The following is a 14,422-nucleotide window of genomic DNA, read 5'->3' on the forward strand; positions in this document are numbered from 1 at the left end:
AGAAAGGGCAAGATAGATTCTAATATTCCAAAAAGACAATGGCTTGGGCTCTCCTGGACCCTTATTCTCCAGAGGTCACATGAGACAAGTTACCTGCCTTCAGGGTGCTCCCAGTGGTATCTGGGCACAGGCCCCTGCATGCGCCATGGTTCCAGAACCTGGTGCTAGAGAAATCTCACGCTGGGAGGAGGGAGAGAGAGCTGAGTGCTCTGCTCCAGGGGCATGAGGACATGAGAGCGGGGCTCCCCCGGAAGACGGGCACAGAACTTGGCTCTTCTACTAGACTTACCTCGAGAATCCCTTTTCTTTCTTTGCAGCCTGAGCTGAATAGAAGGCCAACATGGGGAATGCAGCCGGCTCTGTCGGGGCCAGGGAGGGAGAGCCCCCACTGGTGAGGAACCCAGCAGATGTGGAGGCTCACATTAGTCAACATTTTAAGCTTTAGTTTACTCGTCTATCCAATGGAAAAGATATTCAGAGAAATTATGAAAGACTGAAATGGGCAGAAGAGATTCCTGGGAGTATTTTCAATGGCGGGCCAGGCGTTAACTGTCCCAAGAACCCTCCCGGCCTTTTAGATTCTGTAGATCATCTTTGGTGATCTCTGAGGAGGTTATTTCACAACTTGCTAGAGATAAAAGCTAATTTATACAAAAATGATAGAGATGCAACTATGTCATATGACTCTTTTTTAGGGCAATATGAATCAAATCTGTCTGGTTGAAAATGTAAGTCTTTACAAGTTAAATTCAAATTTGAACTAGTTTTTCATTTTGTCAGTTCCCTTAGTAATGAATGAGCTAAGTAAAATCTTCGCTGCATGTTCATTTTATATGAGTCATAGCGTTACTGTTTTGAAAATTATCCTTTATAATGGTATCAGTTGAAAAGCATTGTCTCAGAATTAACTGAGATCACTTACATGACGTGTCCAACATTGAAACACTAAAATACAGGTCAGGTAAAGTTTATTTTGAAGTAAAAGATAACAGCAGAAAGGAAAGAAAAGGAGAAAATCACAGCTGAGCTGTGTGTGAGGTTTAACTGCATAATCTCATTTAATATTGACACGACCGTGTGTGGTAGTTTTTAAAACCTCGTATCACAGATTAGGGCCCAGGCTTTGAGGTGCTTGGGAACTTGATCCAGGCCAAGATGGTAGGGCATAGAGCTAAAATGGAAATCCAGGTCTGTCTGACTCCAAAAGCCCATGCAAACCCCCACCAAACTCTGGCACAGGCCAAGAATCAGCAGCATAGTGTTGTGGCGAGGACATCTCCATGCATCACAGTGGGTGCTGCAGGTGGGGAGAGAGAAGACAGCTGAGAACACTGGGCACCCAGAAGGGGCACCAGAAGGAACAAGGCAAAGAAGAAAGCTGTCAAAAACTGAGGACTTCCAGCCTTTGGCTGGCACAGGCTGTGTTCCCCACTGTGTTCTTCCTACTCTTCTGCCCCATAGAAAGCTGAGTTCAAGGAAATTCAAGTTCACGCTAACCTTATACCTTTATCTAAGCAGGGACATTAACATTTTCAAAGACCTAAAAGTCACTCTTCTAGGCCATGGGCAATTGTCAGTGACAAGATAGAACTGAGGACCCCTGACTCATAGGATCATGTACCTGTCCCCAAACCACATTCCTCTGAAGGCACTAGAGAGCCATTATTCATCAGAATGGTGAACTCTCTGAGAGTTATTTATAATATGATTCATCAAACCACTGGCCAATGTGTCAAGACTCTTAAAAGGCTGAATATTTCCCCATTTGTTTTTCAATGTAAAAATAAATAAGAATGCACAGCTGTGGTTAGGGAAAAGTTAAGACTGAGGATATATTAGCACATTTTAATTGTTTCACCATTATTTTTATTGGCAAAGAAAGTGAGGGCCACAAAAAAGCACAACCAAGAAACACCTGTGGGAGCTCTGTTGTGTACCAGTCTGCTTAAATGGATCTGCTATGGGCTTTCTGGTTATGCTCCACATCTAGGTCTGCACATCCTTGATATCTCAACAAAACCAATGTCTGCCTCAGACTCTGTGGGCCTTTTCAGTGATTTTTCAGTTTATTCTAATGTATCCTCTTTCCAGGGTAGTATATGGTCCCAAGTGCTCATTCAAATTATCATTGCAATATTTTAAATTACTATTCCTTTTCCTTACCTTATACTCTGACTAGTGATTTGGAAATACAAGGATTTTTTTTGAAGAAGAAAAAATATTCGGGGTATGTTCTTGGTAAGTGAGAACAAAATGTCAAACTTTCAAAATGAAAGTATATTTCCTAAATTACGAAACAAGGGACATTTCCAATGGACCATTTTTCTTCTCCTGACCTACTGGAGGTCATTTCAGTTAAAGCCCTTTGAGGATGAAGTGGCTACATTTTTATCCAACTGCATGCCCAGGCGTCAGGGAAGGGAGCCTCTTCTCTTTCCTTAACAGGCTTTTGGACAGCTAATGTAATCTCTCATCTAAAACAGACTCAAACCTTATTAGAAGCTACACCAAATATCCTTCAAACGATTGTGAAGATAACAGTAGATTATGCTTCCTGACGAAGTACAGTAATAATTGCTTAACTTCCTAGAATTCCTGTCCTCACATTTTTCCTGAAGGATATACAGCATACAAAATACAAAAATCATGAATAATAATAAATTACTAATAATCAACTAGAAACTTCTCCTAATTTGATTCCTTAAAATGATAACTTGGACTTTATATACTAGCATAAGAAGAATGCAACCCACTTGATATTTTTGACAAAATTTTACTGTCATTTAGTCACTTGACATTTGTCCAATCAGTTAAAGCAACCATATTATTTAAAAATACACTGTTGAAGAAAAAATTAGTAAGGACAGCATGGTCATTAAAACAGGTCATTTTCTGGTGTTTAGTCTTGACTAAATCTACTAAACTTACCGAGTGAACCACTTAAAATGACCAAAAGAGAGAAGCAAAATTCATTTCTCAAACTATTGGTTGATTGATTGTAAAATAGAAACTCATTAAAAGATATATAGTGATCTATATACATCTGCTCCTTTCAGTCTCTACATAGAGAGAAATTGCTTATCACTTGGCCCAAACCAGGAATAAGAAAGATTTTCCATATGGTGGGCAAATGATCCATAGTAAAATAATAATAATAATAATAATACCAACTACTACATAGGTCATGCCTTATATTAAATATTAGTTGTTTCTGGATACATACTAATGGCAATAATATTAACTACTAACCTTATAATCAATATATCTTAGTAAATTGTAGTAAGACAGTTCCATAATCATAAACTAGGAATGAATACACTAACAGTGCTGCTAAAATCCTGCATTATTTATTGCAAATCCTCTGTAAATAAGGAGTGGGTCAATCTCAACACTAGACTGTGAATTCCCTCCCCAGGACTGAAGTACCAAAACATTTTGGGAATAGTAGAGAATCTTTGTTTATTTTTAAGGAAATACTAACTTCTCTGAGGATACACAATTTCTTACCCGTTCTGGCAGTACATTCCAGAATGCTCTGATGTTAGGATATCTCTTTATGGCAAAGGCACGTCTCTTCTCCGTAGTCCTTTATCCCGAGGTAAGGACCTTGGGATGTCATTATACACCTTGTTCTATGATGGCTTCAATGTGAGTTGTGTTCAGTGGTGCTCAAGCACAGCTGCTAGGCTTCCCTAAGCATGAAACTTGCTTGACTATCTGCCTGTACCCAGCAATAGAAAAAGAACACCTCATTCTCCTTTTCCTGCCATCCACAATAAATACCAACTGATGATTCTGCAAATTGTGCCGAGAGAACTTGTAACTTGTCCCTGAGTTTAACAGCTGTTCACTGACAGCATAAAGAATGGAAGCACATTGCAAAACATGTTGGGTCAGAGGCTACTCTGGTATCTCATCCCAGGCACAGCTTCATAGGACATTTTTCCATGTTCTTCTCTTTGTTTGGGTGGCCGAGTTTTGTTGTAACCTTTGTAATTTGACAGGAACACTACAGCAAAGACTACAACAAAACTAACCTGTATTTTCGGGTTTTGTCCTAGAGAGTTTATGTGTATAGATATATTTGTTGCCTCAACAAAGAGACTAGTTGTTTCACTGCTATGAAATATAACTCTGCAACTAGCACCATGTTAACTTAGCTACTAGATAGCTGTGAATGGAGACTTGATATACACCAAGGGAGCTCAGTGAGTTCTAAGAATAAAGGGAGACACTGGATGGAAATGCTCTGTCAAAGAAATTATCCTGTACTTTCAGGCTTATTAAATCTGTATTGCTTTAAGATGATTATGATTAAAAATTCAAAAATAGGATATGTCAAGATTATACTTTTGAATTACATTCTTGCAATAACTAAGTTAAAGCACTTATAAATGTGTTCTTTAAGCCCACATTGCCAAGACAATCCTAAGTCAAATGAACAAAGCTGGAGGGATCACACGACCTGACTTCAAACTATACAACAAGGCTACAGTAACCAAAACAGCATGGTACTGGTACCAAAACAGAGATATAGACCAATAGAACAGAACAGAGTCCTCAGAAACAATACCACACATCTACAGCCATCTGATCTTTAACAAACCTGACAAAAACAAAAAATGGGGAAAGGATTCCCTATTTAATAAATGGTACTGGGAAAATTGGCTAGCCATAAGTAGAAAGCTGAAACTGGATCCTTTCCTTACTCCTTATACAAAAATTAATTCAAGATGGATTAGAGACTTAAATGTTAGACCTAAAACCATAAAAACCCTAGAAGAAAACCTAGGGAATACCATTCAGGACATAGGCTTGGGCAAGGACTTCATGTCTAAAACACCAAAAGCAACGGCAACAAAAGCCATAATTGACAAATGGGATCTCATTAAACTAAAGAGCTTCTGCACAGCAAAGAAACCACCATCAGAGTGAACAGGCAACCAACAGAATGGGAGAAAATTTTTGCAATCTACTCATCTGACAAAGAGCTAATATCCAGAACCTACAAAGAACTCAAACAAATTTACAAGAAAAAAACAAACAACCCCATCAAAAAGTGGGCAAAGGATATGAACAGATATTTCTCAAAAGAAGACATGCATACAGCCAACAGACACATGAAAAAATGCTCATCATTGCTGGCCATCAGAGAAATGCAAATCAAAACCACAATGAGATACCATCTCACACCAGTTAGAATGGCAATCATTAAAAAGTCAGGAAACAACAGGTGCTGGAGAGGATGTGGAGAAATAGGAACACTTTTACACTGTTGGTGGGATTGTAAACTGGTTCAACCATTGTAGAAAACAGTCTTTCTAATATTTGTGTATTTGTCATTTATAAAAACATAAGCATTCACTCATGTTTTTAAAAACTCCTTATAAACACAATTTCCTTACAACACATACAGTTTCACTGTGAAGATATATCACAGCTGATCACTTACCATCGAACATTTAGACTGCTCCCAAACTTCACTATTATAAATATCACTGGAATGCATATGGTATGCAGAAAGAAGTCTTTCCCAATTCATTTAATTAAAGCACTATCTACAAGCATAAAGTTTTCTCATACATACTGCAAATTGCTTTTCAGTATTTTTCTCCCACCGGTAAATGGATAAGAATCCACATTTCACCAAATCCTGTTATTATTTTTAAAATATTTTCTAGTAGAAAGGGAGAGGAAATTCATGTTCTGTGTAAGCTCCATTTCTTTGACTATTTGTGAGGTTGAACAGTTGTCTAAGTTTATTAATCACTTATATGATCACATTCATGAATTTCTTTTTTTTTTTTATGTAACTTGGCCAGCTGTCTACTTGGAGTCCTAGTGTCTCCTTTATTGATTTGCATGATACAATTATAGCAATGTTTTAGTGTATCTGTCTAGTAATTTTTTTCCAGTTTCTTTGCTTTTGTTATTATTCCTCGTTATTTTTATAGAAGTTTTAAATTTTAATGCACTAGAAATTATTAAATTCTTCTCTTTTCCACCAATGAGTTTTAGTCTTTGAAAGTTCTTTCCAACTCAGAGAGTAAATAAATATAAATTGATATTTTTTTCAAGCTTTCTAGAATGCTTTTTGTTGTTCTACTATTTGTTTTTACATTTAATTCATAAATCAAGCTGTAACAGTTATTTGGAAGTTCTGGGTAAAATAAGGCTTTAAAGCGATTTCCCCAAATAGTTATCTTTAATATTTAAATAGATACCATGTGTGCAGATGTGTATTGGAGAATTAAATTGGCTTTACATAGCTTAAAGAGAAAGAATTAGAACCACTTCATTAAGTTATAAATTGTTGGCCACATTAAAGAAAAGAACATTGTTAGTGGTGATAATATTTAAAATATTAGGCTGGTGTGGTGGCTCACACCTGTAATCTCAGCACTTTGGGAGGCCGAGGCAGGTGGATCACTTGAGGTCAGGAGTTCAAGACTAGCCTGGCCAACATGGCGAAATCCTGTCTCTACTAAAAATATACACACAAAAAGTTAGCCAGATATGGTGGTGGGTGTCTGTAATCCCAGCTACTTAGGAGGCTGAGGCAGGAGAATCACTTGAACCTGGGAGGTGGAGGTTGCAGTGAGCTGAGATCGCACCACTGCACTCCAGCCTGGGCAACAGAATGAGACTCTGTCTCAAAAACAAATAATAAATAAATAAATAAAATATTTAAAAACTGTAATGGTGTGTACTTCAAGCATGCAAGTGGACACTAGCTGTAAAGAGCTGGTAATGGGCCAGGCGCGGAGGCTCACGCCTGTAATCCCAGTACTTTGGAAGGCTGAGGCGGGTGGATCTTGAGGTCAGGAGTTCAAGACTAGCCTGGCCAAGATGGTGAAACCCCATCTTTACTAAAAATACAAAAATTAGCCTGGTGCAGTGGCAGTTGCCTGTAATCCCAGCTACTCAGGAGGCTGAGGCAGGAGAATCACTTGACCCTGGGCTCAGAGGTAGCAGTGAGCTGAGACTGTGCCACTGCACTCCAGCCTGGGTGACAGAGCAAGACTCCGTCTCAAAAAAAAAAAAAAAAAAATTGCTGGTAACGATCTTCAGGTGTGACAGTCCTGGCTGAAACTGCCTGAATATGAACTAGGCCATCTTGAGGTTAAAGGTACACTGAGCATATGCCTCGGTGAGCCCAGGAGAGGCCTCTTGTATAGGCCTAATTTTTTAATGCTTTTTTCACTTTTAATGCTCTGTTAACTTAGATAGCCTGGTAAAAAGGTACTCTGTCAATGAAGGTATTCAATTAAGTGTGGTAACCAACTAGGAGGATGCAGAAGAAGGAATTCTGGCATTTTATTGTGGAGCTGCACTAGTGGTTTCCCAGGTCCTGTTGTCAGATTCTTACAGCCATGGTGTATACAGTTGTGCTGGGGCCCCTACATCCTCTCCACAGCTGAAGAAGTGCTTGTGGAACTGCGTATATGCTTATAAATTTCCCCAACCCAGTTTCCTTATGATATGGCGGTCTTTGCTCCCACTAACATCCCAGCTGATGCCCAACATGAGGCAAACACAGCTTGTCTTGGTCATGGACTTTTGGAAAGCACACAAGGGGCTGATCACCACCTTCTCCCACTCAACACACACCTTCACCCTACCTGAGATGGGGGAGGTGAGACAGATTCCCACTGGGGATAGAGAAGAGTCACTGGTTGGAATTGGATTCTCCAAAACCATGAGATTTATGTGGCTTATTCCCATAGATCATGGAAGCCCTAGCATGGTGGGGACACTGTTAAAGGAAATATAATCATATGCTTTGACTCTGTCTCAGAGTCTGTGAGTTATCTTGACCTTAAGGATAATCAAGAAAACACAAAACAGTCTCCAAATCATCCCTAGGCAATCTTCCAAGTGGCTAGGGCAGTCTGACCACTTGGGCCTGAAGCTTTCCATTACCCAGCACAATAGCCAAGGGTTTTTTGGAGATAAATAAGTATGAGTAGAATTTGACAATACATAGAAAGAGAATTAAGCTCCTCTGAATGTTATATCTATTAGGATGAATTAAAGATAGTTCATTTTAATGATGAAGTATTCACATCAATGCAATTGAATGAAATCCCATATTAGGTAAGGGAAGGGGGTGATTAATTCAGGACATTTAGTTGCAGAAAGAATTTTCTAGACTTACCAATAAAATATTTCTAACTCATTTTTGAATTATGGGATCCGCGAAACCAGGTTTACATTTGTGATCAGAGGAGACTTCTCCAGAAATCTACATATAAAATTGGATAATTAATACAGAGACGCTAGCTTCCTTAAGAGTGCTAGAGGTATTTAACATGGTTGTATCCTGGGAGTCAGAGGGGGAGGGGACCTCCTGACAATATGCTTTTTCTGCAAAAATGCTGGCTGAGTTAACCTGAGCAGGGTCTTCAAATTAAATGCCCATATTCTGACTGCTTTGGCAGTGTGTGAATGTGAGGTCTTGTAAGAGATTGAATAGTTATTTATTTATTTATTTTTATTTTTTGTTTTTCTTTATTTCTTCTGAAAAAAAAAAAAAACGGATACATCCGCAGAACGTGCAAGTTTGTTACATAGCTATACATGTGCCATGGTGATTTGCTGCACCTATCGACCCATCCTCTAAGTTCCCTCCCTCACCCCCACCTCCCCAACTAGCCCTGGTGTGTGTTGCTCCCCTCTCTGTGTCCATGTGTTCTCACTGTTCAACTCCCATTTATGAGTGAGAACATACGGTGTTTGGTTTTCTGTTCCCGTGTTAGTTTGCTGAGGATGATGGCTTCCAGCTTCATCCATGTCCCTGCAAAGGACATGATGACATGACCTCATTGCTTTTTATGGTTGCATAGTGTTCCATGGCATATATGTACCACATTTTCTTTATCCAGTTTATCATTGATGGACATTTATGTTGGTTCCATGTCTTTGCTATTGTAAACAGTGCTGCAATAAACATACCTGTGCATGTGTCTTTATAGTAGAATGATTTATATTCCTTTGGGCATATACCCAGCAATGGGATTGCTGGGTCAAATGCTATTTCTGATTCTAGATCCTTGAGGAATTGCCATACTGTCTTCCACAATGGTTGAACTAATTTACATTCACATCAGCGTGTAAAAGCATTCCTATTTCTCCACAGCTTTACCAGCATCTATTGTTTCTTGACTTTTTAATAATCACCATTCTGACTGGCATGAGATGGTATCTCATTGTGGTTTTGATTTGCTTTTCTCTGGTAATCAGTGATGTTGAGCTTTCTTTCATGTGTTTGTTGGCCATGTAAACGTCTTCTTTTGAGAAGTATCTGTTCATATTCTTTGTCTACTTTTTGATGGAGTAGTTGGTTTTTTCTTGTAAATTTGTTTAAGTTCCTTGTAATGCTGGATATTAGACCTTTGTCCAATGGGTAGATTGCAAAAGTTTTCTCCCATTCCATAGGTTGCCTGTTCACTCTGATGATAGCTTCTTTTGCTGCGCAGAAGCTCTTCAGGTTAATTAGATCCCATTTGTCAATTTTGACTTTTGTTGTCATTGTTTTCAGCGTTTTTGTCATGAAGTCTTTGCCCATGCAGGTATGGTTCTTTAGGACCAACAAATTCCTTAAAGAAGATGTAGCTAAGAATCTCCAAATGTAATCCAGACCTATGCTTAAGGGGAGAGAGCAGAGTTGTGTCCTGTTGGTTCATGCTTTCATGATGGAAAGGCTTGCAAGTCCAGGCTGTTTCCGCCATCCCCAGCTTACCTTCTTTTCCACTTCAGGGGTTTTCCTAGAGTTGAACAGGTAGAACGATATACCCCTCTGGCTGCCTCATTCCACTCCACCTTGAGACTCTTATATTAGAGCTCTGAAAGTAGAAAATAATGATAAAGCTGTCTCCTGGACCTACTTTTCTCTCATGTGCAATGTAAAACAAGCAGCTCTTGTTGCTTTCTTGTGTTTATGGCAAATGCTTTTCAAGAAGATCCAGGAACCTGCAAAATGCATGCTGGAAAATTACTTGGGGGCACTCAGTTCCACCCTCAGCATATCCTGAGCAGTGGCCACAATTTCTTTGTAGAAATCATGCTCAAATACCCTGAAGACAAAAAGTCCTTAAAACATCACAGCCTTTATAGTCGGGAGATAAACATCCACAGGCTGGCCCCAACTGCACCATACCAAGATAAGTATGGACCTGCAGGATAGCCTAGGCTGTGCTGCAGCGACAGACCAATAGAAATATCAAGGGTTTCAACACATAAAGTTTTGCTTATTCAAAGTCTACTAGGAGCCCATTGGTTCTGTAGAGCAGCTTCTTTTCAAGCAATGACACAGGGATCCAGACTGACTTCATTGAGGCTGTCTCTTCTCAATGGTGGTCAAGCCGATCAACATGGGAGGGAAAGTGGGAGCTTCAGGTTTCCTAGAAGCTTTATGGCACCTTAATGGCCAAGTTGAGGCATAGTTCACTGCCTCCCACATCCCATGGGCCAAGACCAGTCACATGGTGCCAGTTAACTGTAAAGGAGACTAGAAAGTGGATGGTAGATGAGCATTAAATGTCTCTGCTACAACCTTTTGCTAGGTCAGGGAAAACAAGAAGAGAGACTCTCCATTAGCAACATCAGATTTAGTAATATTAGACATGGATGCACAATACTCATTCTGTGCAATACCAGATTATTCAGGAATACAAGAGAGAAAAAAATATGGAGCTGTTCCCATATCAATAGCTACAATTATGGCCTTTTGATACAAGCTTTCTAAGCTTGGTTACATTAATTTAGCTCTCTCATTATAAATGATAAATTTTATTGGTTTTCCTAATTTCCTTTATTCTTTGTAGAGAAGTTTAACAGTCACCATAGCTGATTATGATGTACTTGTGAATGTTTACAATTTAATTCAAACAAGAAGTGGGGTTTATGACATTTCTACAATAACTCTCATTATTAATTCATTGTTTCTTTCATCTGACATCCTTGTTTTCCGTTAGATTTAATTAAAAATCCATTTGAAACACATCTATAGCCTTACTAATATAATATTCAAAAGCTCTACACTATACCAGAAATGCATGAATCATCTCTCTATACTGCATCATTCTCTCATGGTAACTATGCTTTTTATTATTTAGCACTTAAAAATTCAGAAGATTCATTAATCAGTTCATATTTAATCATATCTTCATAATTTTAGAAGGTTGTAAGTTTTTCATAAATTAGATAATGAGCTTCCAGTAAAAATTACCTGGAATACTTTTGGGTCAAATTGAAAATATAAGGCAAAGGCCCTTACACAACACCAAACTGATTTGATAATAAATTAATAATATGTCAAGTAAATGATAAGATTAACTATTACTTTACTCCTTTTCTTCACAAACCTCTTCCTATCTCCACTTGAAGAGCTGTTAGCTCACTCAAATTTAAGACAGAGAATTTAAACTCTTCAAAATTAAGAGCATTTCTAACTACTCATCTGGGTACAGTTGTGATGTACTACCTTACTGCTCCAAGATATACAATGGCACTTGAATTACAAAGTCATATTTTGGTATCTATGAGAAGAGTAAGAGGCTGAACATACCTAATCTTACAAATAACAATTTCCCAGAGTTTCAAGGGTCATTGAAGGTCATTTAATTGACTTTCCTATTCACTGTGTCATTCCTTCTAAAAATATTACTGTCCGGTAACCATCTGGCTTCTCCTGGAATGCTTTTAATGAAACGGGGTTCACAATCTTTCCAGGTCATTGCAATGTAGAAGCTCATTGTTGGATGTAATCTACTTGATTAGGAACAAAAACATATCTTTATATAACTTATTCCCAATGATCTTAACTCTACCATGTCTAGAGACACAATTTCTCTCCCTACTGACAGCTATGATGTCTGCCTTTAATCTTTATTTAATGGAAAGCCTAAATCCCTCAACCATTAACAGTGAGATGGTTTAGAGACTCCTTATCACATTTATCATCCTCTGCATTCGTAGTTCTCAGCTGGATGGGGATAGCCACTACTTGGAATGAGGGGATTGGGTTTGTCTGGGAGGCCAGTAGAGTTTTTCCCCACATTGTTCCCCTTACCTCAAGATTCTAAGATGCTTCCTAAGGAGGAAAGCCTCTTCTCCATTCTGGGAATGACTGGAATGAGTCCCCATAACTGACGATTTGTGTGAGAAGCCTACTAAATGTCAGCTAAAATTTGTTAACATACTCTCCTAATATGATGTCCTAATTGTAATACAGAACTCCAGATGTAGCTTGATAATTACAAAATATAATAAAACTATTATCTCCCATATTATTAAGATCCTACCTATAGTGATATAGCTATCACTTGAGCTTTCTCGGACCCTAAAACCTAGAAATATACATGGTTTATTATTAGTAGTAAAAATACAAATTTTATTGACTTTCATCTGTGCTGTCTCACTCAGCTACTTAGTGCCTCCTGCTACCCCACCCACAGACACAAAGCAGGTATATCTTAGAATTTCACCAAGAAGTTAAGAAAACCAACAAACAAAACTGCAGTCAGTCTGATATAATGCATTTTATCATTTAATTCCCACAACAGCTCTGTTATGTGAGTTACTTTACAGAGCAAAAAACAACATCAGAAGACTAAGTAATTTGCTAAGGTTCCATGTCTCTCAAAAGGCAAATTACTGTATAATTGCATAAATAATCATGAGATGTTGTGCAATAGGATAACAGATGATACAATCATTTAGCATAACGGCTTTAAATTATCTTGTCTCAAATTTCTAGCAACCTAGATCCTAGATTACCATTCCAAATTATTATTGGTTTCATTGGCTATATTTTCACAGGACTGCAGACTCGCACAGCTTGTTCTGTGTGGTGATCAAGGTCAAGGCTGTAGTCAGGGTCTACGTACTGTTTTTCAAGGTGAAGGGCACTCACTAGGCATGGTCAAGCTATGCATTCAAGACAAATGGAAGTGAAAGGTCATGAACATGGTGACTGCTTTGAGTACTTGAGCATCTAAGGCCCTTCACCTCCCTCAGAGCTGTCTCAAATGTATCCTCAAACCACATTACCCAAATCTCACATCAATCTGAGTTCTGTCTCTCTGTCTCTAACCAGTCAGAGACCTTTGCTTTAGGCTCCTATACTTTATAGACCAGAGAAGTCGTTCTGCAGCAGGTGGAATGTGACTGTCAGACATTTCATGTCTGAGCTTTTATAATGCATGAGCAGGTCCAACTAATACTAATTGCAGGGAAAATGTTTCAGTGTTTAAATCAGAATATGCTCCTTATGATTACTTTTGAAATCTATCATATCCAAGCAGCTTATGACTGAGAACTCCAGAAAGTCAGGAAAAAAAATCTTAGTTTTGGGAATTTAAAGTCATATGAAGGGTGGGGCGTGGTGGCTCAAGCCGTAATCCCAGCACTTTGGGAGGCCGAGACGGGCAGATCACGAAGTCAGGAGATCAAGACCATCCTGGCTAACACAGTGAAACCCCGTCTCTACTAAAAAATACAAAAAATTAGCTGGGCGAGGTGGCGGGTGACTGTAGTCCCAGCTACTCGGGAGGCTGAGGCAGGAGAATGGCGTAAACCCGGGAGGCGGAGCTTGCAGTGAGCTGAGATCCGGCCACTGCACTCCAGCCTGGGCAACAGAGCGAGACTCCGTCTCAAAATAAATAAATAAATAAATAAATATAAAATAAAAAGTCATGTGAAGAACATGGTGCAGTTAATGACTACCCCACAACTATGATGTCAAGTTGGTTGGGAGCCACCCCAAGAATATCCTGAGTTCTTTTCCTTGGGCTTTGAGCTAAAAGTATCTCTTTGATGAAAGCTACTCCTTCATGTAAAAAGAAATAGCTCCATAAAGGAGGCAAGCAAAATCTTCTGGACTGATTTCTTTTTTGGGATCAGATTTCTGGATATGGATAAACAAATTTTCCAGCCAACTTTACCATTCTTAATGCTTTATGTAATTTTTAAAAATCTTACCAGGATAAATTTTGTAACAGCTCTGAATTGAGTTGTACTCTCCCCTCATTAAAAATAATAATAAAATAAATAACAACAAATCAAAACACCATCATCAAAACAGGAAGTTAGCTCAGGGCATAGAGCAAACGAAACACAAAACACACCCTCCTAGAAACTGACATAGCAGAAAAAGCATGGCATTAAATATCAAATCCATAGCTGATTGATCTTGTGAAGATCATATGAAAATTGGCATACAACAGGAAATGCTATTGAAATATTGTCATTAAGTTTAAACCTCTCTCTTAGAAACAGGCATATATTTGGGCTCATACATTTATTCAATCAACAAATTTCTGTAGAGTACCCAGCACATGCCACTGAGATAAATGTTAGGTATTTATTCTGACTTAGGTTACTGGAACAGCTTTTCTAATCTTATCTATGATTTTTACAG

At 38.6% G+C, this 14,422-nt stretch overlaps 1 long non-coding RNA gene across 1 annotated transcript; it reads right to left on the reverse strand.

Annotated features, from left to right (window-relative positions):
• Positions 1 to 951: 951 nt before the first annotated feature.
• LOC144330535 (uncharacterized) lies at positions 952 to 3,823 on the reverse strand. The gene is made up of 2 exons (XR_013396831.1): positions 3,508 to 3,823; positions 952 to 1,297 (listed from the first exon to the last, which is right to left on the reverse strand). It is a non-coding gene; the product is annotated as an uncharacterized LOC144330535 (long non-coding RNA).
• Between the last annotated feature and the right edge of the window lie 10,599 nt (positions 3,824 to 14,422).

Source organism: Macaca mulatta, chromosome 8 (genome assembly GCF_049350105.2).
Source record: "Macaca mulatta isolate MMU2019108-1 chromosome 8, T2T-MMU8v2.0, whole genome shotgun sequence".
Classification (NCBI taxonomy): domain Eukaryota; kingdom Metazoa; phylum Chordata; class Mammalia; order Primates; family Cercopithecidae; genus Macaca; species Macaca mulatta.